Genomic DNA, 24,156 nt, shown 5'->3' with positions numbered 1-24,156 from the left:
TTGAATTCCTAGAAAGAACTTTAGTTCTTGCATTAAGCTCATTTCAAATTCTGCCTGCATTAGCTCAGAGAATTCTTGACATACAGAGGCGTTAGCTAAACCAAATATGATATCATCAACGTATATCTGGCATATCATGAGATCATTATTAATGTTTTTACAGAAGAGTATGGAGTCAACTTTTCCTCTAATAAAATCATGTTCCAGAAGAAAATTACTTAATCGTTCATACCAAGCTCTGGGAGCTTGTTTTAATCCATATAAAGATTTCTTAAGTTTAAAAACATGTTTTGGACACTTTGAATTTTCAAAACCTGGAGGTTGGTTGACATACACTTCTTCTGATATATAACCATTAAGGAATGCACTCTTGACATCCATTTGATACAATTTGATAGAATGATTTATAGCGAATGATACAAGTAAACGAATAGATTCTAACCTGGCGACTGGGGCAAAGGTTTCATTGTAGTCAATACCTTCTTGTTGACCGTAACCTTGAGCCACCAATCGAGCTTTGTTTCTGACAACTTCTCCTTTCTCATTCAACTTGTTTCTGAACACCCATCTGGTTCCGATAATGTGAGTGCCTCTGGGCTTAGGAACAAGATCCTAGACGTCGTTTTTTGTGAATTGATCTAGCTCTTCTTGCATGGCTAGAACCCAGTCGCTATCTTGAAGTGCCTCATCACAGGAAGTAGGCTCGATCAGAGATACTAGTCCCAGAGGAGTTTCTTCAGGAGCCTTGAAGGTAGACCTAGTTCGGATAGGTTCGTCCTTATTTCCCTGAATCAACTCTTCAGATATGTTGAGGCGACTTTTAGCTTTCTTTGGGATTGCTGGGGAGTTAGTTCCTTCTGAAGTTTGAATGACAGTTGCTTCTGGAGCTTTAATCTTCTCGTCAGAACCTGCAAGAGTGATATCCAGATCTGCAAGTTTCTCAACTAGCTTTGACTTTTCAAGGTCAAGCTTATCATCAAATCTGATATGAATTGATTCTTCCACAATTTTGGTTTTTGTATTATATACTCGGTAGCCTTTAGAGCGTTTTGAGTATCCTAACATAATACCTTTTTGTGCTTTGGAATCAAACTTGTTCAGATGTTCTTTAGTATTTAAAATAAAACAGGAACATCCAAATGGGTGAAAATAAGAAATGTTTGGTTTTCTTCCTTTACACAGTTCATAGGGAGTCTTCTCCAGAATAGGTCTTATGGAGATTCTATTCTGAATGTAACATGTTGTATTTACAGCTTCGGCCCAAAAGTGTTTTGCCACATTTGTTTCATTGATCATGGTTCTGGCCATCTCTTTGAGCGTCCTATTCTTCCTCTCTACAACTCCATTTTGTTGTGGAGTTCTAGGGCAGGAGAAATCATGGGATATTCCATTAGAGTCAAATAATTCCTCAAAAAATTTATTTTCAAATTCTCCACCATGATCACTTCTGACTCTGATGATTTTAGAGTCAAATTCGTTTTGCACTTTGGAACAGAAGCTAGTGAACACAGAGTGAGACTCACTCTTGTGCTTTAAGAATTTTACCCATGCCCAGCGACTGAAATCATCAACAATGACTAGTCCATATTTCTTTCTATTGACTGATGCTGTTTTCACAGGACCAAATAAATCAATGTGAAGAAGTTCCAGAGGCTTAGAGGTAGAAATAATGTTTTTCTTTTTGAAAGATGTTTTTGAAAATTTTCCTTTCTGACATGCTTCACATAGAGCATCTGAAGAAAACTTCAGCTTAGGTAGACCTCTGACTAACTCGAGTTTATTTAGCTGAGATAATTTTCTCAAGCTAATGTGGCCCAAGCGTCTATGCCATACCCATTGCTCTTCGTGAACAGACATCAGACATTTCACATTTTGTTCTTTTAAATCAGAAATATTTATTTTAAAGATATTGGTTTTCCTCTTGCCAGTGAATAGGACAGAACCATTATTTTGATCTATGGCTTTACATGTTTTTTGATTAAAGATTACATCATATCCGTTATCACTTAATTGACTTATTGATAAAAGATTATGCATTAATCCTTCTATATATAACACATCAGATATATAGGGAAGAGTACCATTACCAATAGTTCCGGAGCCTCTGATCCTTCCTCTCTGGTCTCCTCCGAAGCCTGCGAATCCAGCATCTTTAAGTTCCAGGCTTTGGAACATAGACTTTCTTCCCGTCATGTGTCGCGAGCATCCAGAGTCCAGGTACCATGACTGGTGTTTTAACTCTGCTGTATAAGATATCTGCAACATAAACAATCTTATCCTTTGGTACCCAGAGTCTTTTGGGTCCTTTGTGATTAGTTTTTCCAGAGTTTCTTAACACTTTGGGTTTTCTAGCATTATTAAATTGTTGCTCTTGCGTATGTGTATAGTGATATGAAAATGGAGATTTAGGTTGGTCATTAGTAGAAGTTTTATCTTCACTAGGATCATACCCAATTCCTCTTCTATTGTTCTGACTGACTCCATAAATCGTGGATCCCATTATACTCCTCCCTATCCCATTTTTCAGAAACTTTTGAAAAGATTTTTCATATTTATAAATTATTGTGTTTGAACTTTGTGGAGCTTGAGATAACGCTTCTTCAAGTTTTGAGCAATTTTTCTTTGTTGCATCTCTTTCTAATGTCAAAGTTCTGTTTTCATCTTTTAGTTCTAAAATTGTTATCTCAAGTTTGCCACATTCTTCTAATGTTTCTTCAAGAACGCCTTTTATAGCTTTAAATTTTTCTTTGAGTTTCTGATATGAGCTGAGAGTTTCAGACAGACATGATTCTAGGTCAGATCGAGAGAGTTCAGAAAATACCTCTTCTGATTCAGATTCTTCATCTGAAGTGTTCTTGGATGTGGTAGCCATGAGTGCCATATTAGCCTGTTCATCAGAGTCTGATTCTGATGAGTCAGATTCGCTGTTATCCCAGGTAGCCATCAGTCCCTTTTTGGTTCTGAGGGAATTTTTCTTGAAGTTCTCTTTTCTGGAACTGTCTTTCTTTAACTTAGGACATTCGTTTCTTTAGTGACCTGTTTCTTTACATTCATAACACGTAATATCTTTGTTAGATTTACCTTTTGAGGTTGATTCTGATCGGTCCCATCTGGGTCTTGGTCTCCTGAAGTTATTATTCCTCTTTCTCTAGAGTTGTTTTACTCTTCTGGTCAGAAGGGATAATTCCTCCTCATCGTCAGAATCTTCTTGTTCAGAGTCATCAGCGTCTTCTGTTTCGGCCTGGAAGGCTTTGTTTCTGTCAGATTTGCACCTTTCAGATCTGGACTTTAATGCTACAAACTTGATTTTCTTCTGAGGCTCATCTTCCTCCAGTTCTATCTCATGACTTCTGAGTGAACTGACAAGCTCTTCAAGGCTGATGTTGTTCAGATCCTTTGATAGCTTTAAGGTTGTGACCATGGGTCTCCACTTCTTTGGCAAGCTTCTGACTATCTTTTTGACATGGTCTGCAGTTGTGTATCCTTTGTCTAGCACTTTGAGACCTGCAATAAAAGTTTGGAATCTAGAAAACATTACCTCTACAGCTTCAACATCCTCCATTTTGAAGGCTTCATATTTCTGGATTAGAGCCAGAGCCTTTGTTTCTTTGACCTGAGAGTTTCCTTCATGAGTCATCCTTAGGGAGTCAAGTATATCTTTAGATGTTTCCCTGTTGGTAATTTTTTCATACTCATTGTAGGATATGGCATTGAGAAGTATCGTTCTGGCTTTGTGATGATTTTTGAATTCGCGCTTCTGATCATCAGTCATTTTACTTCTGGGAACGACAACTCCAGCATCTGTTACAGGAGGTTTGTATCCAACTGTGACAATGTCCCAGAGATCAGCATCATAGCCCAGAAAGAAACTTTCAATTCTATCTTTCCAGTAATCGAATTTCTCTCCATCAAAGATTGGAGGCTTAGCGTTGTAGCTGTCTCTTTCATTGGTGTTGGCCATAGTTTTTCTCGTTCTGGATCTCTCTACACTGTTAAGCGTTCGATTAGAAAATTAATAACAGAGTCGAAGCTCTGATACCAACTGAAGGTGAGAACACACAGAATTTTATATTGGTTTGCTTATAACACAAAGCTACTCCAGTCCACCCGGCCAAGGTGATTTCGCCTTCAAAAAGGACTTAATCCACTAATCTTGAAAGATTAATACAACCAAACGTCTAAGAGAGTGATCTCTTAGTCCTCCCAAGTATACAGACTACGCAGAGTCACTTGAGGAACAAAAGCAATTTAGCAAAAATAGATTTGTAATCGAGAGTGCTTATAAGAGTAAGCAAATATTACAGCAGAATAAACAAGCAAGTGTTTTCACGTATGAGCAGCAGCTCGTGAAAAACTAAGAGAGAATGTAAAGAATTTTCTGTGCGTTGTTGTGTCTCTCTCACTGAAGTAGGTTGTCCTTTATATAGTGGTGAAAGGACCGTTGGAGTGATGACAGAATATTGGCCTTTGATGAGCATTCAATGTCATTACTTCTGTGTTTCTTGCCATAACCAATTTGTCTCCCTGAATAACTTCTTTCTAAAAATACCTTCTTTCCATTTGAAGAAATTCTTTTTGTTACTCTTTCTGGATTTGGAGAATCTTCGTCAGAGTCTTTGTTATCTCGGAGTTTCTGTGTCAGAAGGAGATTGCGTTGAGGTTACATCAGAGCTTCTAAGAGTACTGGTCTTCTAGATCATCAGAACTAAGTCCAGTGGATGTTTAGAGCTTCTGGTTCTTTCTACTGTCTTGTTTTGCTCAGAATCAGAACTTCTAGAGCGCACTTCTTCTTCAGATGCTTCTGATCTTCTAGTACTTTGTTTCTGATCGGAGGTTGTATCTGATTAAACGATCAGATTCCTTTGTTGCTGTTCAGAGTCCTGCACACTTAGAGAATTTTCATTAGGGTGCCATTTTTGGTTTCATCCTTTGTTTTTACATCTTCCACTCGCACCAAAAGCGCTATGTCCTTCAACACTGGTGGAAACCCTATTGCATTTCAACTAAATGTAATAGAAAGCACGAAGCGTATTCCTCAACCTGTTTCTGCTGATGAAGTAGTGCTGAAAATATGGCAACGCCAGATGCTCATTCCCTTTGTCATTGACAAAAAACTAATTGCATTTCATGGACCTCTTCCAGACTCAAAATCTACACCAAAAGCAGTCCAAGGCTTTTTCCCTGGTTATGTTCTTGTAGCTCCTCCAGCTTTCGCCAAAGATGGAGTTATCGACATAAGGTTCATGGATCAAAAGGCAAGGGTCTCCAGGTCAATGCCTACCCCCGGCAACAAAGAATACTTATGTTGGCTCAATAAAGTACAAAGGAAACTCCAAGATCAGTGGAGAAGCGCAGGGATCTTTGACACTATCTAGATCTCTAGGTATGTTCACCAAATCAATCCTTGTATGTTGTTGGCCTCTGTATTTTTGGGAAGGTTCGACCAATACTTGCCAACTTCCATGTGGTATGTTGATGATAACACTCTTCGACGTAACAGCCATTACAAGTTTATTACCGTTAGGCGATGTCATACCCCAAAATTCACCCAACCCTTCACAAAGTTCATCTAGGTCACTAACCTTAATCATATGCATAGCCATACAAACATTTCATTTCATTTGCATGGTCATGGTCCAATACAAGAGGATAGGTATCTTAGATTCTAAGTTTTATGCTTGCACCTAGTGGAAACTGGGATTTGTCTACGGCTAAAGGTGGCTCACATTATCAAACCCTAATTAGAGGTAGCTTTTGATGCTTATGTATTATGCTCGTCATTGATGATTCAATTGTGGCTTCTTGATGAAACAAAACCCTGGATGGGGATCCTCACTCGATCATGGTATCCATAAGCCCTAGTTCATGGCCATTACTCCTGGCGTGGACATTTCTAACCTTAATTTCACTTGGGGCACGACCACTCATCTGGGCATGGGACATTGGTTTACCCAAGTACTATTCATGGCTTATTGTCTTTGGTTCATCAAGAGATCTCATTGGATCCATTTCAAGTCTCATCATTTCATCTAATCACGCCATCTGATCGTTTCCATTCTTGATGGTCCACCCATTTATCTTGGGTACACAAAAGCTCATTCAATCATTGTGTGCATATTATTCATTTGTCTGGTCTAGATCTTGGGTGTGGTTCATTGGATAGCCAGTCAAGTCCTCAGTTCAATACATTCATGACTATTCTAATCCATTCAATACATCACTGCAATTATATCATGTTCCCAACATCTTAGGTGTTCTTGCTCATCACAAGGGTTACTTTGATTGTCCAAGTTTATTACGGTTAACCTTTGGTCAACTATTGACTTTTTGGTCAGCCAATTGACCAAAGTCAATAATGAAGGTGCATAACCTAAATTTGACCTATGACATCCTAATTCTGATTGACAAATGCTATTAATTTAGGCCATGATGAAGTTTGTTTCATATAGTCAATTGTGGTTCATTTGCGTTAACCTTTTTCTTAGTGAGCATTAATCCATTGAGCTTATTGACATTTGGCCGCTTCATGCACATCTCATACAAGCATCATACATTTGGTTTGGCAATTAATTTTTATTTTACAAGCTCGAGCTTATTGACATTTGGCTGCTTCATGCACATCTCATCAGAAGCTTATTTTGCAGATCAATATGAGCTTTTCTTCTAGGGAAATGACGAATGTCAAGATAGTCGTCCTGTTTTTAGTTTTTTTTCAAACTTTGAAGCTAGAGCATATTCAGTAGCTTTTGGTTCATCACTTTCACCCTTACAAGCATTTTCAATCTGCATAGCAATGACAACATAATTGAGTTCGCATATAGAAAAAGCATCACAAGTAAAAGCTCCAAAACCAACTGAATTCACCTTGTAACAATTCTATAACTAACCGTTTCCTAACCACCAACAAACCTCGCCAACTTCTAACCGCTTCCTAAGAAACCTCCAAACAATTCACAATAAACCCAGAATAACCCTCAAATAGAAGAAAACCCGCTTCAATCTCTGATCTCTTGGCTAACCATCCTACGACCGCTTCAAGAGAACCTGTAACAGAATCACAAAAACAGGTTAACAACAACTTCACGACATCAAAAATATAATTTCAAGAACTCATACACAACCTGATAATAACTCCTGAACCTACACCAAAACAACCGCATGAACCGGTAATAAAATCTTCTTGCAACCCAAGAGTAAGAATTCCCTAAAACTCTCTCCAACCGGAAAACAGAAGGAACACAAATTCACTCTTCAACCACCATATAGAACAGACTCAAATATCCTCAACACGGAGATAACATAACCACTTCACAACCGATTCTAAATAACTTCCCTAACCAAATTGCTAACCAACCAGGAAACAATTCATAACTATTTCTTCAAAATAGAAACCTTTCAACCTTCAACCCGGAGACTGAAATTCTTCAATCGAATTCTACCCAACAAAACCTTCAATCAATCTTCGATTCCCAACTAACTTCCCTAACCGCCAAAGCTCAACACAACATAACTGACATAACATGATTGATAACCAATCTCCACCCTCCATAACAGAATTCACAACATCACTTCAACATCCTTTTTCAGAACCCTCACGAAGGCCCTCAACCTCACGAATCTCCACCCTCCATTTTCTATTACACACGACCTTCCAAGATATAACATAGGAGAGTCACCTTCAATCCATCCACCTTCAACCAAAGCCAATACCTTAACCTCCTTCTAACTCCATAATCACATTGCAACAACACACCAATCCAAGCATGGAAATTCACCTTCTAACTTCACATCAGTAGTGCATCAAGTCACTCAAGGAAAATTCATAAACTCAATTCGACCAAGCCACTCATTCACATTTCACAAGTCCTACATCACAAAACAAAAAATTATCAATGACACAAGAACACTATGTAAGACCCTAATTTTGACCCTAAGACCCTCATGGCATCATATCATTGCACATTGCATTTGCCTCAAGGATCATAGCATCTTGGCTCCTTAACCCTTGGGTTGGGACTTGTGTGAGTTGGTTTGAGACCACAAAGTGTAGCGGGGTATTCGTTACCTTTACATTTATTGACTAAATCAAAAGTAAATCATACAATTCGAGTCGCCACCGCACTTTTATTTATCCAAAGGAAAGGTTAGAAAGCGAACAAAAACCGAGAAGTTTTATCAAATCAAAAACTAATAAAAATGTCAGAGATTTGGGTAAGGGGATTGGTTATGCAATGGGAAGGTTTTAAGCACCCAAAACATCCTTAGTACTCTAAGGGAGCCATTTTCACTATTGTTGTAAGGTAGGTTGGTATTTGTGAAAAATATTTGTGCAAACATGATTGGGGAGATGAGAGAAGAATGTACAAATTATTTACAATTTTGTGTTTGAATGGATAAACCCATTGCCTACGTACCATCTTAAAAAAGATTAGGATCAAAACCTCGTAGTTTGGGGTAAAAATCTCAAAATAAGTTGGTGAATTGATTGGTCCAAAAGCCTTAAGGTCTTTTGTTATCCAAGGGAGAAAACTCAACCTAAAACCACAAATCCACCACGTGAGGAGAGCTTCAACATGCTAGTGAGGGGTTAACCCTATAATAAGCATGGAAGACTTATTGTCCATCACTAAGGATATAGGTGAGTATTATATCAACCTCAAGGATAACTCAAACCTAATAGCTAATGCTTATGAAAAAGCTTTGGCAAAAGTAGCCATTGAAACCACAAAACAATTGAGTGAGTTGTATTTACCAGTGAAAAGTATTCACAAAGTATGGTCAAAGTTGACTTAAGGATTCAATTTAAAATAAGTGTTATGAAAAGAGTTTGGAAAATAAAAATCATAATGCTTAGGTTTCTAATTTTTAAAACAATGTTAATGTTTGCACAAAAGTTTGGCTTGGGTTAGAGTGGAGGGAAGAAGAAGAATGGCTAAGTCCTAAACATACAAAGATGAAGGAAGAGAAATAAAACCACAATGGAGTTTCCTTCTTGAGATCATAGTGATGATCCAAGTTGTTCCCTTTACTTTGGAAGTAGTAAGCAATAAGCAAGTAACTCAAGCAATCAAGCACACAACAATCAAACAAGCTCGTAGGAATCTTCCAATGGCTTTTGTATCTCTCACTTTGGATGCTCATGACAATGGTTCTTCTACTTGGCTCAAGTTAAGATCCCTAGCACAAGAACACACAAATCAAAAAGTTCTACAATGCAAACCAAGAATGGACAAGAGTGAGTTTAGAATTTGGTCCTTTCAATGTTTTCTTCAAGATTAAGCATTCTAAAGGCATGAGGCCTAGTTGCTGTTTGACATTTTTTTTCTTTCATAGCATTCTAAAGGCATGAGGCCTAGTTTCTCTTTGACTCCATTAGCATAGGGAATGTCCTAAAGTCTAAGTCCTTTTGTCCATTTGCATTTGGTTCACAATAATTAAAACAAAGCACAAGCATAATAGTATATACACAATAATGCGCTAAAGTGAGCAAAAGGCAAATTGCATCAACATAAACATGAGCTCAAGTGAGCAAAGGGCAAATGCAAATGAATTAATGAACAAGATATTAAATTGCATAAAAGTAAATTTCAAGAATTAAATGACTTGAATTAAAAGTTAATGGTCAATAGTTAGTGTTAGTGTGCCATAAGGAGATTTAGTGCTATGTTAAGCAATCGTAAGTGGACTAATGTAGTAGTCACACCTATCTGAGGTCGGTCAATAAAAATATAGGCAACAAACACAAGTTAGAGACCTTGACTAGTAAGCCAAGCTCCTACAACTTGCCATGCCAAAAGAAAAGAAGAATGATCTTGTATTGATTTAGGTTTTTTGCTTGACCAAGAAGCAACCTATCCTTAATGCAAAGCCATTCACTTGATCTTTGATCAAGATGAATTATATTTGAATTAAGGAAGGTTAAGCCTCCCATATGTCAAGGCTAACCACCAATCTCTAAATCATTGATCAAAGAAAGAAAAGAAGAAGAAGAAGAAGAATGTACATGAATTGAAATTCAAATGAAATAAGCAAAGTACATTGACCAAAGATGAATGGGATCAAGGTCAATCAATGGTAAACAAAAGCAAAATGAAACTTAGAAGTCAAGAAACAAAATAAAATATTTTTGGTATTTTTGAAAATTAAAATAATACTTGAATTAAAATAAAACAATTAAAGGTCAAACTTCAAATCCATTTCAAATCAACTTTGAAAAGTCCAAATGAATCATCCTAAGTTCCACAGGGTCAGACAAAGTTTGACAAAAAATTTCAACATTTTTAGAAACCAGAAACTATTTTTAAATAATTAAAAATGAATAAAAAATACCCTAATTGAAATAAAATCTCAAATAAATCTCAAATCAATTAATAAATTCATGAGAATATTTTTCATAGGTTCATCATCATTCAACGAGGTTAAGAAAATATTTTTTCATTTTTTGAATATTGGAAACTATTTAAAATGAATTAAAAATAACCAGAAAAGAGAAAATTCACAAAAAATATCAAATGACAAAATAAAAAATATTAAAAATCATTTTCAGAAACTAGAATTAAAAAGGAAAATAATACAATTGGTCCCATATTTTTTGGATTTAAAATGAAAGAGTTATGATTTTTTGAAATAAAATGGAATTAAGAAAATAAAAATAGAAAATCAGAAAATAGGAGAAAGCCTGACACGTTGGATTCATTTCATTAAATGATGTGGCACATCAAATGGCTCACAGGCGTGTGTGCACCATAGGTCCAAGTCAACTAAGCAACACAATGAATTAATGAAAGTCGTAACAATTGATGGCTATGATTAGATCTGGAAACATGATCACACGACCTAGAATCAATCTGGCAACGGGGACGGTGGTGTACACCACCGTCTTCTCTGGTGAGTTGGTCATCTCCGGTGAAAGTTGCAGGTATGAAAAACTTAATGAAAACGAGCGGTCCTCATATCATTGGAAAGCTGGGGTGATGTACATCACCCCTGTGCCATTGGTTTTCACTCTAGATCCTCATAGGAAGAGAAACCAAAGATGGAAAATAATGGTGTTCAATCTGAACTTGATGGATTTATAAAATTAAATGCACAATTCAATTGCCTCTTATGAGAGGACTTCAGAGGAGGCAATAACCACAAGAAATGAGCTATAATCAATGAGTTTCGAATTGAAAAAGTTTGGATAGCAACCTTTGAAGTGCAGATCTATGGAGCACGATCCTTCTCAATTCTTGATAGCAGCTTGTTCTTGAGATGGAAATAGGGCTAGGCTAAGGAATTAGAGTCCAATAATCAACCAAGGAAGTTGAAAATTGGATCTGAAAAATTGAAATGAAAGAGCAAAATTCCTTTAGAGTGAGGTTTGGATTGAGTTCTGTAGCATATAAGGCGCCTTGAGGTTGGATTGGAATGAAGTTGAGCATGCTTATTTATAGTGAAAATTGATGCAAGCAAGGTGAATTTCATGTGCATGTGTGATGAGGGCCTCCATGCATGGGCCTGTACAGGCGCATGGAGGGCCCAAATCCAATTGATTTGGCATGCTGAAATGTAATTGAGCTGGTTTGGACGTGCACATGTAATTGAATTGGAGTGTGCATGAAGTTTTAACAAAGTTTCCAAAAATGCACATAATCTTCCCTTCTTCGAAAATGCACCTTACCAAAATGAAAGATGGCCTTATGGGTAATGGTTGGAAAGGTCTTGACATGAGGAACAATTGTTATGTTGAACAAAAATCCATTTGGAATTGGGAAATTAATGAAAATTGGTCATAAAGTTCAAGGTGAAAAACATGTGCATGTGAAATTTTCCAAAATGGACCAACGTCAAGCCCTTTTTTTCAGTGATACAAGCCTCAAATGACAAAACCTTCAACAGAAACGTTGTATATCTTTTAAACACAATCAATTTGGACTTAAATTTTGCATCATTTGAATTTTTGATGAGAAAGTTATGGGCACTTGAAGTTGGACTTTTTCACATGTATTTATTTTAGGATTAGGAAAATTTGTTAAACATAACAAATTAAGTAGACATCTTAAAATTTCCAATGCATTTGATCCCACCTTAAAATCATGAAAAATGAATGAGTTAGGTCCTTGTGAAATTGACTCAAAATTAGGGTTTCAGTCAAAATGGCATATAATGTTTTGAAATGGATGATGACCTTCAAAGCTTCAAATAAATTTTTGATGAACATGAAAGTTGTTCATATGATTCTTAAGAACATTTTTGATATTGGGGTAATCTCCATTTGACAAATACATCAAAAGTTAGGTCTCAGTGGATTTCAAAATAGTTAGATGAATTGACTAATCAACTTCTCTAGTCCAAACATCAAATCTTGGTGAATTGATGATTGAGGACACTCAAATAAGCTCAAATATGCATGAAATTATGAATGAAAGAACTTCCCTTGATTGTATTTGATCATGGGTTGAGATTGCTTCACGAGCAAGGCACAACCAATGCACAGATGAATTAGGGTTTCCTTGGGAAACAATCCTCAAGCCCTTTGGTTTGATTTGATCAAATTAACAAATTGAGATACTTGGGAGGAATATATGATGTTTGAGATCTTTGGGAACCATTTTCATGCTTGCTTTCACTTTCATCTAGCCACTTCAATGGGCATAGGGGCCTTCTAGGAGCCTTGAATCACATGACTGCTTGAGCTTCAAAACAAAACAAGTTAGTGACATATTTTTGTTCTTTTAGTTAGTAAACAAAATAAGAAAGGCAATAACATACAATTCAATCATTCTTGGTGGTCTCAAACCAACTCACACAAGTCCCACCCTAGGGTTAAGGAACCAAGATGCTATGATCCTTGAGGCAAATGCAATATGCAATGATATGATGCCATGAGGGATCTTAGGATCAAAATTAGGGTCTTACACCAAGCATGCTTGAATTTTATATTATTGCTTTCCTTATTTTGTTTACTAACCAAAATCACAAAAATATGTCACTAACATCTTTTGTTTTGTAGCTTGAGCAATCATAAGATCCAAGGCTCCTAGGAGGCCCCTATGCTCATTGATGTGGCCAAATGAAGTTGAAAGCAAGCATGAAAATGGTTCACAAAGCTCTCAATCACCATATATGCCACCCAAGTATCTGAATTTGTCAATTTGATCAAAGCAAACCAAAGGACTTGAGGATTGTTTCCCAAGGAAACCCTAATCCAACTGTGTATCAACTATGCCTTGCTCATGAAGCAACCTCAACCCATGATCAAATACAATTAAGGGAAGTTATTTAATTCATTATTTAATGCATATTTGAGCTTATGTGAGTGTCCTCAATCATCAATTCATCAAGATTTGAAGTTTGGACTTGAAAAGTTGATCAGTCAATTCATCTGACTATTTTGAAATCCACTGAGACCTAACTTTTGATGTGTTTGTCAAATGAATATGACCCCAAGAGAAACAAATTTCTTAAGAACCATATGAACAACTTTCATGTTCATCAAAAATCCATTTGAAACTCGGAAGGTCATCATTCATTTCAAAACATTATAGGTCATTTTGACTGAAACCCTAATTATGGGTCAACTTCCCAAGGACCTAACTCCCTCATATTTTATTATTTTGAGTTGGGATCAAATGCATTGGAAAGTTTAAGATGTCTATTTCATTGTTTATGTTGAACAAATTTTCATAATTCTAAAATAAACACATGTGATAATACAAAACATTATAGGTCCCTTTGGACCAAAGTCATTGAATCTTGAAAAAGTCCAACTTCAAGTGCCCATAACTTTCTCATCAAAAATCCAAATTATGCAAACTTTAATTCCAAATTAATTTTCTTGAAAATATCTACAACTTTGATGTTGAAGTTTTTGTCATTTGAGGCTTGAATTATTGAAACAGAAGGGCTTGGAGTTGGTCCATTTTGGCAAAATTCACATACACATGTTTTGTACATTGAACTTCATGGCCTATTTTCATAAATTTCCCCATCCCAAATGGATTTTTGTTCAACATAACAATTGATCCTCATGTCAAGACCTTTCCAAAAAATACCCACATGACCATGTTTCAATTTGGCAAAATGCATTTTCGAAGAGGAGAAGATTTATGTGCATTTATGGAAACTATGTGAGAACTTTGTGCACAAGCCATTTCCATCAGAACTGCACGACCAAATTCATTTTGCTGATGATTAGCATGCTAAACCAATTGCATTTGAGCCTCCCATGCGCCTGTACAGACCCATGCATGGAGGCCCTCATTTCATACACACATGAATTTCACCTTGCTTGCATCATGCTTAACTATAAATACAAGTGCTCGGCGTCATCCATGACCAACCTTAAGGCGCCTAATACTCTGCAGAATTGGAATCCCACCCTTCACCTAAAGGAATTTTGCATTTTCTCTTCAATTTTTCAGTTTCAATTTTCAACTTCCTTGGTTGATTATTGAACTCTAATTCCTTAGTCTAGCTTCATTTCCATCTCAAGACCAAGCTGCAAAAGAGAATTGGGAGGGATCGTGCCTCATGGAGCTACACTTCAAAGGTTGTTGTTCAAACTTTTTCCATTCGAATCTCACTGGATCTTGCTCATTTCTTGTGTTTGTTGGTTCTTCTGAAGTCCTCTCATAAGAGGCAATTGATTGGTGTATTTAATTTCATGAATCCATCAAGTTCAGTTTGAACTCCATAATTTTCTATCTCTGACTTCTCTTTTTATGAGAATCTAGAGGAGAAACCAATGGCACAGGGGTGATGTACATCACCCCAGCTTTCCAATGATATGAGGATCGTGTGTTTTGGTGAGGTTTTCATAACCTGCAGCTTTGGCCGGAGCTAGCTTGCTCGCCGGAGAAGACGGTGGTGTACACCACCGTCCACCACGCCAGATTGCATCTGGACCGTTGGTTTTGATTTCCAGATTGAATCTATGCCTTCTAATGTTATGACTATTTTAAATACAACGTGTTTCGCCTTTGACTCTGGATCACCATGAGCGCGCGCATGAGGGTCTTAGGATGTGCCACCTCATTTAATGAATTAAGATCCAACGCGCCATGCTTTTCCTAATTTCGGATTTATTTCATTTTATTTTCTTTATTTCATTTTAGTGCAAAAATTCATAACTCTTTCATTTTAAATCCAAAAAATATGAAAATGATTTTTAGTTTCTGAAAATGATTTTTGAAAATGATTTTTAATATTTTTTATGATATCATTTAATATTTTTTGTGAATTTTCTCTTTTCTTGTTATTTTTAATTCATTTTAAATAGTTTCCAATATTCAAAAAATGCAAAAACATTTTCTTAACACCTTTGAATGATGATGAATCTATGAAAAATATAATCATCAATTTCCAAATTGAATTGAGATTTATTTGAGATTTTAGTTCAATTATGTCATTTTTTATTCATTTTTAATTGTTTAAAAATAGTTTATGGTTTCCAAAAATGCTAAAAAAAATTGTCAAACTTTGTTTGACGTTGTTGAACTTAGGATGATCCATTTTGACTTTTCTAAGTTGATTTGAAATGGATTTGAAGTTTGACCTTTATTTGTTTATTTTAATTCAAGTATTATTTTAATTCTCAAAAATACCAAAAATATTTTATTTGTTTCTTGACTTCTAAACTTCATCTTGCTTCTGTTTACCATTGATTGACTTTGATTCTATTCATGTTTGATCAATGTGTGTTGGATATCTCATTTGAATTTCAATTCATGTACATTCTTCTTCTTCTTCTTCTTCTTCTTCTTCTTTTTCTTTTTGATCAATGAGTTAATGATTGGTGGTTAGCCTTGACATATGAGAGGCTTAACCTTCTTTGATTCAAAACTAATTCATCTTGATCAAAGATCAAGTGAATGGCTTTGCATTAGAGATAGGTTGCTTCTTGGTCAAGCAAAAAACCTAAATCAATACAAGATCATTCTTCTTTTCTTTTGGCATGGCAAGTTGTAGGAGCTTGGCTTACTAGTCATGGTCTCTAACTTGTGTTTGTTGCCTATAATTTTATTGACCGACCTCAGATAGGTGGGACTACTACATTAGTCCACTTACGATTGTTTAACATAGCGCTAAATTACCTTATGGCACACTAACACTAACTACTAATGACTAACTTTTAATTCAAGCATTTAATTCTTACAATTTACTTTAATACAATTTAATTTCTTGCTCATTATTCATTTGCTTTTACCCTTTGCTCACTTGAGCTCATGTTTATATTAATGTAATTTGCCTTTTGCTCACTTGAGCACATTATTGTGTATATACTATTGTGTTTGTTTTGTTTGTGTGAACCCAATGCAAATGGACAAAGGACTTAGATTTTAGGACCTTACCTATGCTAAATGGAGTCAAAGAGAAACTATGCCTCATGCCTTTAGAATGCTATAAAAGAAGAAAAATGTCAAAGAGCAACTAGGCCTCATGCCTTTAGAATGCTTAATCTTGAAGATGAACTTGAAAGGATCTAATTCTAAACTCCCTCTTGTCCATTCTTTCTATTGCATTGTGGAACTTTTTGATGTGTGTGTTCTTATGTGCTAGGGATCCCAAACTTGCCAAGTAGAAGAACCATTGTCATGAGCATCCAAAGTGAGAGACACAAAAGCCAATTGGAAGATTCCTAGGAGCTTGATTGTTTAATTGATTGCTTGAGTTATTTGTTTATTGCTTGCTAATTCCAAAGGAAAGGGAACAACTTGGATCATCACTATGATCTCAAGAAGGGAACTCCATGTGGTTTTTATTTCTCTTCCTTCATCTTTGCATGTCTAGGATCTAGCCATTCTTCTTCTTCCCTCCACTCTAACCCAAGCCAAACTTTTGTGCAAACATTAACATTGTTTTCAAATTTAGAAACCTAAGCATTATGCTTTTGATTTTCCAAAAATCTTTTCATAATACTTATTTTGAATTGAATCCTTAAGACAACTTTGGCCTTACTTTATGAATACTTTTCATTTGTAAATACAACTCACTCAATTGTTTTGTGGTTTCAATGGCCACTTTTGCCAAAGCTTTTCATAAACATTAGCTATTAGGTTTGAGTTATCCTAGAGGTTGATATAATACTCACCTATATCCTTAGTGATGAACTATAAGTCTTCCATGCTTATTATAGGGTTAACCCCTCACTAGCATGTTGAAGCTCTCCTCACATGGTGGATTTGTGGTTTTAGGTTGAGTTTTCTCCCTTTGATAACAAGAGACCTTAAGGCTTTTGACCAATCAATTCACCAACTTCTTTTGAGATTTTTACCCCGAACTACGAGGTTTTGATCCTAATCTTTTTTTTAAGATGGTACGTAGGCAATGAGTTTATCCATTCAAACACAAAATTGTAAATAACTTGTACATTCTTCTCTCATCACCCCAATCATGTTTGCATAAATAATTTTCACAAATACCAACCTAACAAAATTTGTAAAAAGGGCTCCCTTAGAGTACTAAGGATGTTTTCGGTGCTTAAAACCTTCCCATTGCATAACCAACCCCCTTACCCAGATCTTTGACATTTTTATTAGTTTTTGATTTGATAAAACTTCTCGATTTTTGTTCGCTTTCGAAGCTTTCCTTTGGATAAATAGAAGTGCGGTGGCGACTCGAATTGTATGATTTATTTTTGATTTAGTCAATAAATCTAAAGGTAAGGAATACCCCACTACAGAAAAGTGGCGACTCTGCTGGGGACATTTTCCTAGTGGGTTTTGCCTACTTTTTACCTTTGTTGTATTGTATGTTTATATTATTTGTGACATATTTTTGTGCAAATTTGGGATTACTGTATTGTTTGTAATGTACAAATTGCTTGATATATATTAATTTCTTGTGTGTTTGATGGCCTTTTGTGAGATGAGTTCTATACCCGAGCTCGAGTGCACTTATGATAGGAGAATGACATAGTCTTGTTGACTTGTGTGGAGTTATTCCTTAGCAAGTTGACTTGCAAGCCCGTTCACTTGGTGGAGGTTATGTTGGGATCAATAATGTCACACGAGTAGTCGTGGTTAGGCATTACTCTTTCCGATATATGCCTTAGAATCCAAGGACCCTAGTTTACCAAGCCCATCTTGGCCTATTTTTAGGACGTAGTGCAAAGGTCGTTCGAATGTAAGATTTGATACGATTGTTACGCGATACTACACTCATAAGAGTCTCTCTTGAGAATATTTTTGGAATACGAGTAGTCGTTTATCCGATAATATACGAAAGATGGGATGATGACTATGGGAACCTCTTGTAGAACATGATTGTCAAGTTTAACCATAGTACACTCCCTTTGGGTGGTTCTTAACAGAGACTCCATGCTCGTGACTTGCAACAAACCCTTGATTCATGGTTGATCTGTTCTTGTGTATCCTTAATATCAATGGAACTTGGGTGTTGATAAGCTGTAAACCATAGTCCACCAAAATGGATGATTGATATTAAGGATGACTTGATCCATCTCGTGACCTTTGTATGGTGTGTTTTGCTTGATCCTTGAGTGTGATTGTTGCATCCATGCATTCATGCATTCATACACATCCATATCATTAACAATGAGAAAATTTTCAAGGAACTTAAGAGGTCTATTTGCAAATTTTCAGACATGGATAAGCAAAGAAGGAATACGAAGAAGTACAGTTTCAGACAACCTTACGTGAAAGAGTTAAGAAGTTTGACATCCTATGTATTAGATCCCTTGGAGTTCAAGGCTCGTCATGGAAAGCTTCTGTCTATTCTTGCTACTCAGGTGGATGAAGGTTTGATGAGTGTATTGGTGCAGTCCTATGATCCCTTGTACCGTTGCTTCACTTTTCCAAATTTCCAGCTTTTGCCTACGCTTGAGGAGTATGCCTATCTTGTGGGTATACCTATTCTAGATCAGTTGTCGTTCAGTGGCTCGAAGAGAGTTCCTACTTCTCAAGAGATTGTTGATCTGTTGCATATAGATGAATCTGTTGTTGGTGCTCATATGACTACCAAAGGTGGAATTCAAGGTCTCCCATCTGACTTCCTCATTGCTCAAGCTACTATGTATGGGAAGGCCATGAGTGAGGACGCCTTTGAGGCCATATTTGTACTTCTCATCTATGGATTAGTGTTATTCCCCAACATCGACAAGTTTGTATATGTGAACGCTATTAGCCTTTTCTCTACTCTTAATCTCGTTCTGACTCTGTTGGGTGACATTTATTTCTCTTTGCATATGAAGAATAAAAAGGGTGGTGGTACCATTGTGTGTTGTTTGCCTCTGTTGTACAAGTGGTTTATTTCACACTTGCCACAGACGGTCACCTTCAAGGAGAACAAAGGATGTCTACGGTGGTCCACGAGACTTATGTCTCTCACTAATGATGATATCTTTTGGTACAACCGTGTGTATGATGGTGTGCAGATTATTGACTCTTATGGTGAATTCTCCAATGTGCCTCTTCTTGGTACATGTGATGGGATTAACTACAACCCTATTTTAGCACGTCGTCAGCTTGGGTTCCCCTTAAAGGATAAACCTAATAACATTCTGTAGGTGTTTAATTGGATGCATTATATGGTAAAACACTAGCTGGATTCTAATGTCTTGACTGATGTCATGACATGGTGTGTATGTGTGACTGCACTCTAGGTTAGAATATCTAACTGTACTCTGATGTCTTGACTGATGTCATGACACACTTGAGTAGTTACTGCAGGATTAGCTAATACAGGATTTATTGAATGTTAAACTGGAGGTTGTGACATTCATCCCTGTCAGCAGATACTAAGGAATAAAACAGCTGGTGTTCTGTTAGAACTTAGTATTTATTTCCAGTCTAGTTATCAAGGAAATACCAGACCTGGCATAAGGCCTACTGACTGAATGTCAAACTGGATGTTATGACATTCATCATTGACAGCATATACTGAACAATAGACAGAGTGGTGTTCTGCTATACTTCAGCATGTTTCTTAGTCTGTTCTTCAAGAGGATAACCGAACTGACTTAAGGCCAAATGTGTAAATGTCAAATTGGATACTTTGACATTTATTAATGTAAGTTGTTACTGTAGTATGGTCATTTTGGTCATATACAGGTCAGCAAAATTATACAGTCTATTTTCTGGAAAAACAGACTTAGCATATGATCCTTGATGTCAAGCTGAATGTCGTGACATTCATTCCTGACAGCAAATGCTATATTGTAGGTTGTTCAGTTTTCTGTTTCAGCTTTTTCTCAGGCTATTCTTCAGGGATTCAACAGCTGAGAGAAAATCCAGGAAATCAACAACCAAGCTACATTTAATGAACCTAACAAATAGCCTATTTGTTAGTAACCTAGATGTGGAATTTAGGGGAACTCGCGTGACCTTAAATTCAGGAGAATACAAGTGCAAAGGCCCAAGTACTGCAATATAAAAGGAAGTCGTTCCTTCATTCAGAACTGAGGATTTTGAGGCGTGAAGATTTAGTGTGTCCATCATACTTCACTACTGTATTTTTGTGAGTCTTGTATTAGACATATCTTGTAAGCCAAGTCATTATCACGTAGATGATTGCTTTGGCATAGGGTGTTCATTGAGGTGTAAGTGTTGTGTCGCTCAAAGCTTTTAAGCGTGAGTGCTGTGTATCTTGATTAAAGCTGTTAAGCACAATCAAGAGTTGTTTGAAGTGTGACTTCAAAATTGTCTTTAATATTGATAAAAGGTAGTAATCACTGAGGTGATTGAGGGGGAGTGAGTAGGAACTCTGATCTTAGAGTAAGATTGAAATTGCATTGGGTAGGGATTAAGTGAAGAGTTGTAAACGGGTGAGTTTAGCTTTGAATTAATACTACTGATAATGGATTTCCTCCCTGGCTTGGTAGCCCCCAGATGTAGGTCATGTTGGACTGAACTGGGTAAACAATTACTTGTGTTATTTACTGCACTTACTTTTAAGTTCTGCATAATTCTTGTCTGTGCAGAATTGGATGTCATAACAACCCGTGTGACATCTAAAGTCTGATAACTAGAATTTCAATTGGCATCAGAGCAGGCACCCTGCCTGTTAATATCTGGGTGAGATCTAGGGAAGTTACTTTCTAGTACCATGGACAAGGATATAGGACACTCAAATAGACCACCCATGTTGGATGGCTCTAACTATGATGACTGGAAGCCTCGTATGATAGCCTTCTTAAGGTCTCTAGATAGTAAAGTCTGGAGAGCTGTCAACAAAGGATGGGAACATCCAACAAAGACAGGTGAAGATGGAGTCAGTGTGCAGATTCCTGAAGAAGAGTGGGACAAGGAGCAAGAGGCATTAGCTCTTGGAAATTCCAAGGCCTTGAATGCATTGTTCAATGGAATCAGTAAGAACATCTTCAGGCTGGTGCACCACTGTGAACTAGCTAAGGAAGTTTGGGATACCCTCAAGGTAACTCATGAAGGTACTTCCAAGGTGAAGATGTCCAAACTTCAGATGCTGACCACCAAGTTTGAAAATCTGAGGATGAAAGAGGATGAGACTATTCATGACTTTCACATGAATATTCTTGAAATTACAAACACCTCTGGTGGACTAGGTGAGAAAATGGCTGAAGAGAAACTTGTAAGAAAGATTCTCAGGTCCTTGCCTAAGAGATTTGCTATGAAGGTCACAGCCATAGAGGAGGCGCAGGACATCTGCAATATGAAGGTGGATGAGCTAATTGGTTCTCTCCAAACCTTTGAAATGGGCTTGTGTGAGAATGCTGAAAAGAAGAACAAAAGTGTAGCTTTTGTATCTAATGTTGAAGAGGAGTCAGAAGCAGGATACACTGGAGGTGATGAAAGCATATCAGAAGCCTTAGCCATGCTTGGGAGACAGTTCAACAAGTTCGTGAAGAAGATTGATCAAAGAGGTAGACCTAATGTCAAGAACATCCCGTCTGACATTAAGAAAAGATCAACTTCTGAAGAGAAGTTCAACCACGGCAAGGGAATCCAGTGTCATGGTTGTGAAGGGTATGGACACGTCAGAGCTGAATGCCCTACTTACCTCAAAATGAAAAATAAGGGGCTAGCTATCACATGGTCTGAAGGAGATTCTGAAAGTGAATCTGAAGGAGAATCTGCTAAACATGTCACTGCACTAACCAGAGTTTGTGCCACTGATGATGACTCAAGTGCAGATGAACTGACCTTTGATGAACTTGCTGCAGCTTATAAGAAGCTGTGTGTCACCAGTGCAGAAGTACGTGTACAAGGAGAAAAGCAGAGGAAACTCATCAAGGAGCTGGAAGATGAGAGACTGAAGCATCTGACGGCCATAGAGGATCTAAATGGTGAGATAACCCTGCTGACCTCCAAGCTGAATCAGATGACTAAATCCATCAGAATGATGAATAAAGGAACTAACACCTTGGAAGAGATCCTAAAGGTAGGACAGAAGTCTGGAACCACATCTGGTTTAGGCTTTGGGAAAAGATCCTCAGCTGAACGCAAACGCCCAAAGGCTAAAGTTCAGAAATCAAGGGGAAGTCACATCCAATGTCTCAACATCGGGGAACCAGGATGACTAATCATCAGAAGAGGAAATTCCATAAATGGAAATGTCACCACTGTGGTAGGCTTGGGCATATAAAAGCCTTCTGCTACAGGCTTCATGGTTACCCGAACCAAGTCCCTCATGTCAGACCTAAGCATAAGACATTTAGGCACCATGTCTCCAACAAGAAGCGACAATGGTATGCTAGGTTAGCCCACACAGCTCTAAGAGCTTCTACCAAAGAAGACTGGTACTTTGACAGTGGATGCTCAAGACATATGACTGGTATGGAAAATCTATTGGCAGATATCCAACATCACACTACCAGCTATGTGACCTTTGGTGATGGTGCTAAAGGAAAAATAAAAGGTGTGGGTAAGCTGGACTGCTCTGGAGTTCCAAAACTGAATAATGTGTTGTTAGTAAGAGGACTAACTGCAAACCTCATCAGCATAAGCCAGTTGTGTGATCAAGGGTTCTATGTTCAGTTTACTAAGGAGCTATGTATTGTGACGAATGGTGACAATCAGGAAGTTATGAGAGGATCTAGGTCCAAAGGTAACTGCTATCTGTGGGAACCTAAAGTCTCAAACTTCTCCACAATATGCTCTTCAGTCAAGGAAGAACAGGAGGTGAAGCTGTGGCATAGACGCCTTGGACATCTCCACTTACGGGGAATGAAGAAGATCATATCTGTCATACGGTGAACTGACTTGGGGTATTTTGCTTTTTATCGCAATGTCGCGGATAGCAAGAGTCGCCACCGACTTTTCTTTTATCCAATAAGGAAAGGTGGAAAAGAACAGGAAAGACCTCAATAGATTTTGGGTTCGGGAGGTACATTATACAAAGGGAAGGTATTAGCACCCTTTGTATCCATGGTTATCCATGGGCTCTTAATTGCTGGATCACTTATATTTTTGTCTGAAAAGTGTTGGTGAATTGTTTAAAAATGTTTCGAAAAGAGAGTTTAACTTTGTAATGATTCTCGTATGAATGTATACAAAGTATTTATCTCGTTTGATTTTGAAAAACAGTTTAGAAAAATATAACTTGGTAATGATTCTAGTATGAATGTATACCAAGTGGTGATTTTCTAGGACTTGCAAAGTGTGAGGGGTGGAAAATATTTTAGGTTATGATCCAGTAATTGAGAGTTATACCTTCCTAAGGTCGTTATGGGAATTTCCTATCCTTATGAGGGTAAAACTGTCCTTACTATTGAGAAGTAAGTAGTTTTATCCTTTGGATGTAAAAGGGTCATTGTAGGGTCATCGATAGGTCATTGAAGGCAACAGTTGTAAGGATACCTTAGCATTCGAAGGGACGATCATCATTTAACCGTAGGCTACACCGAAGGGTCATCGAGGGACAAAATCGTATTTTCGAAGGCAACATCCGAGGGACCATGATTTATTTTATGATGATTTAACCGAAGGGTCTTTGCTAAGTGTATCCCTACATTCGCGGGACACAACCGTTATACCGTAATACCGTAGGGCAGCAAAGAGAGGTCCAAGATCACATATTTAAAGGCCGTATTTTACAATCAATTAGGCAATTAGGATGAATCTCCACATTAAAATCAATACATTAAAATCAGCTACGTAATTGAGGGTGGATCTCCACATTAAAATTAATACATTAAAATTAATTAGGTAATTTAGGGTGAAACTCCACAAAGGGCAT

Source organism: Lathyrus oleraceus, chromosome 7 (genome assembly GCF_024323335.1).
Source record: "Lathyrus oleraceus cultivar Zhongwan6 chromosome 7, CAAS_Psat_ZW6_1.0, whole genome shotgun sequence".
In the NCBI taxonomy this organism is placed as follows: domain Eukaryota; kingdom Viridiplantae; phylum Streptophyta; class Magnoliopsida; order Fabales; family Fabaceae; genus Lathyrus; species Lathyrus oleraceus.
The sequence above is the reverse complement of the archived record's forward strand: the minus strand, read 5'-3'. Positions refer to the sequence as shown.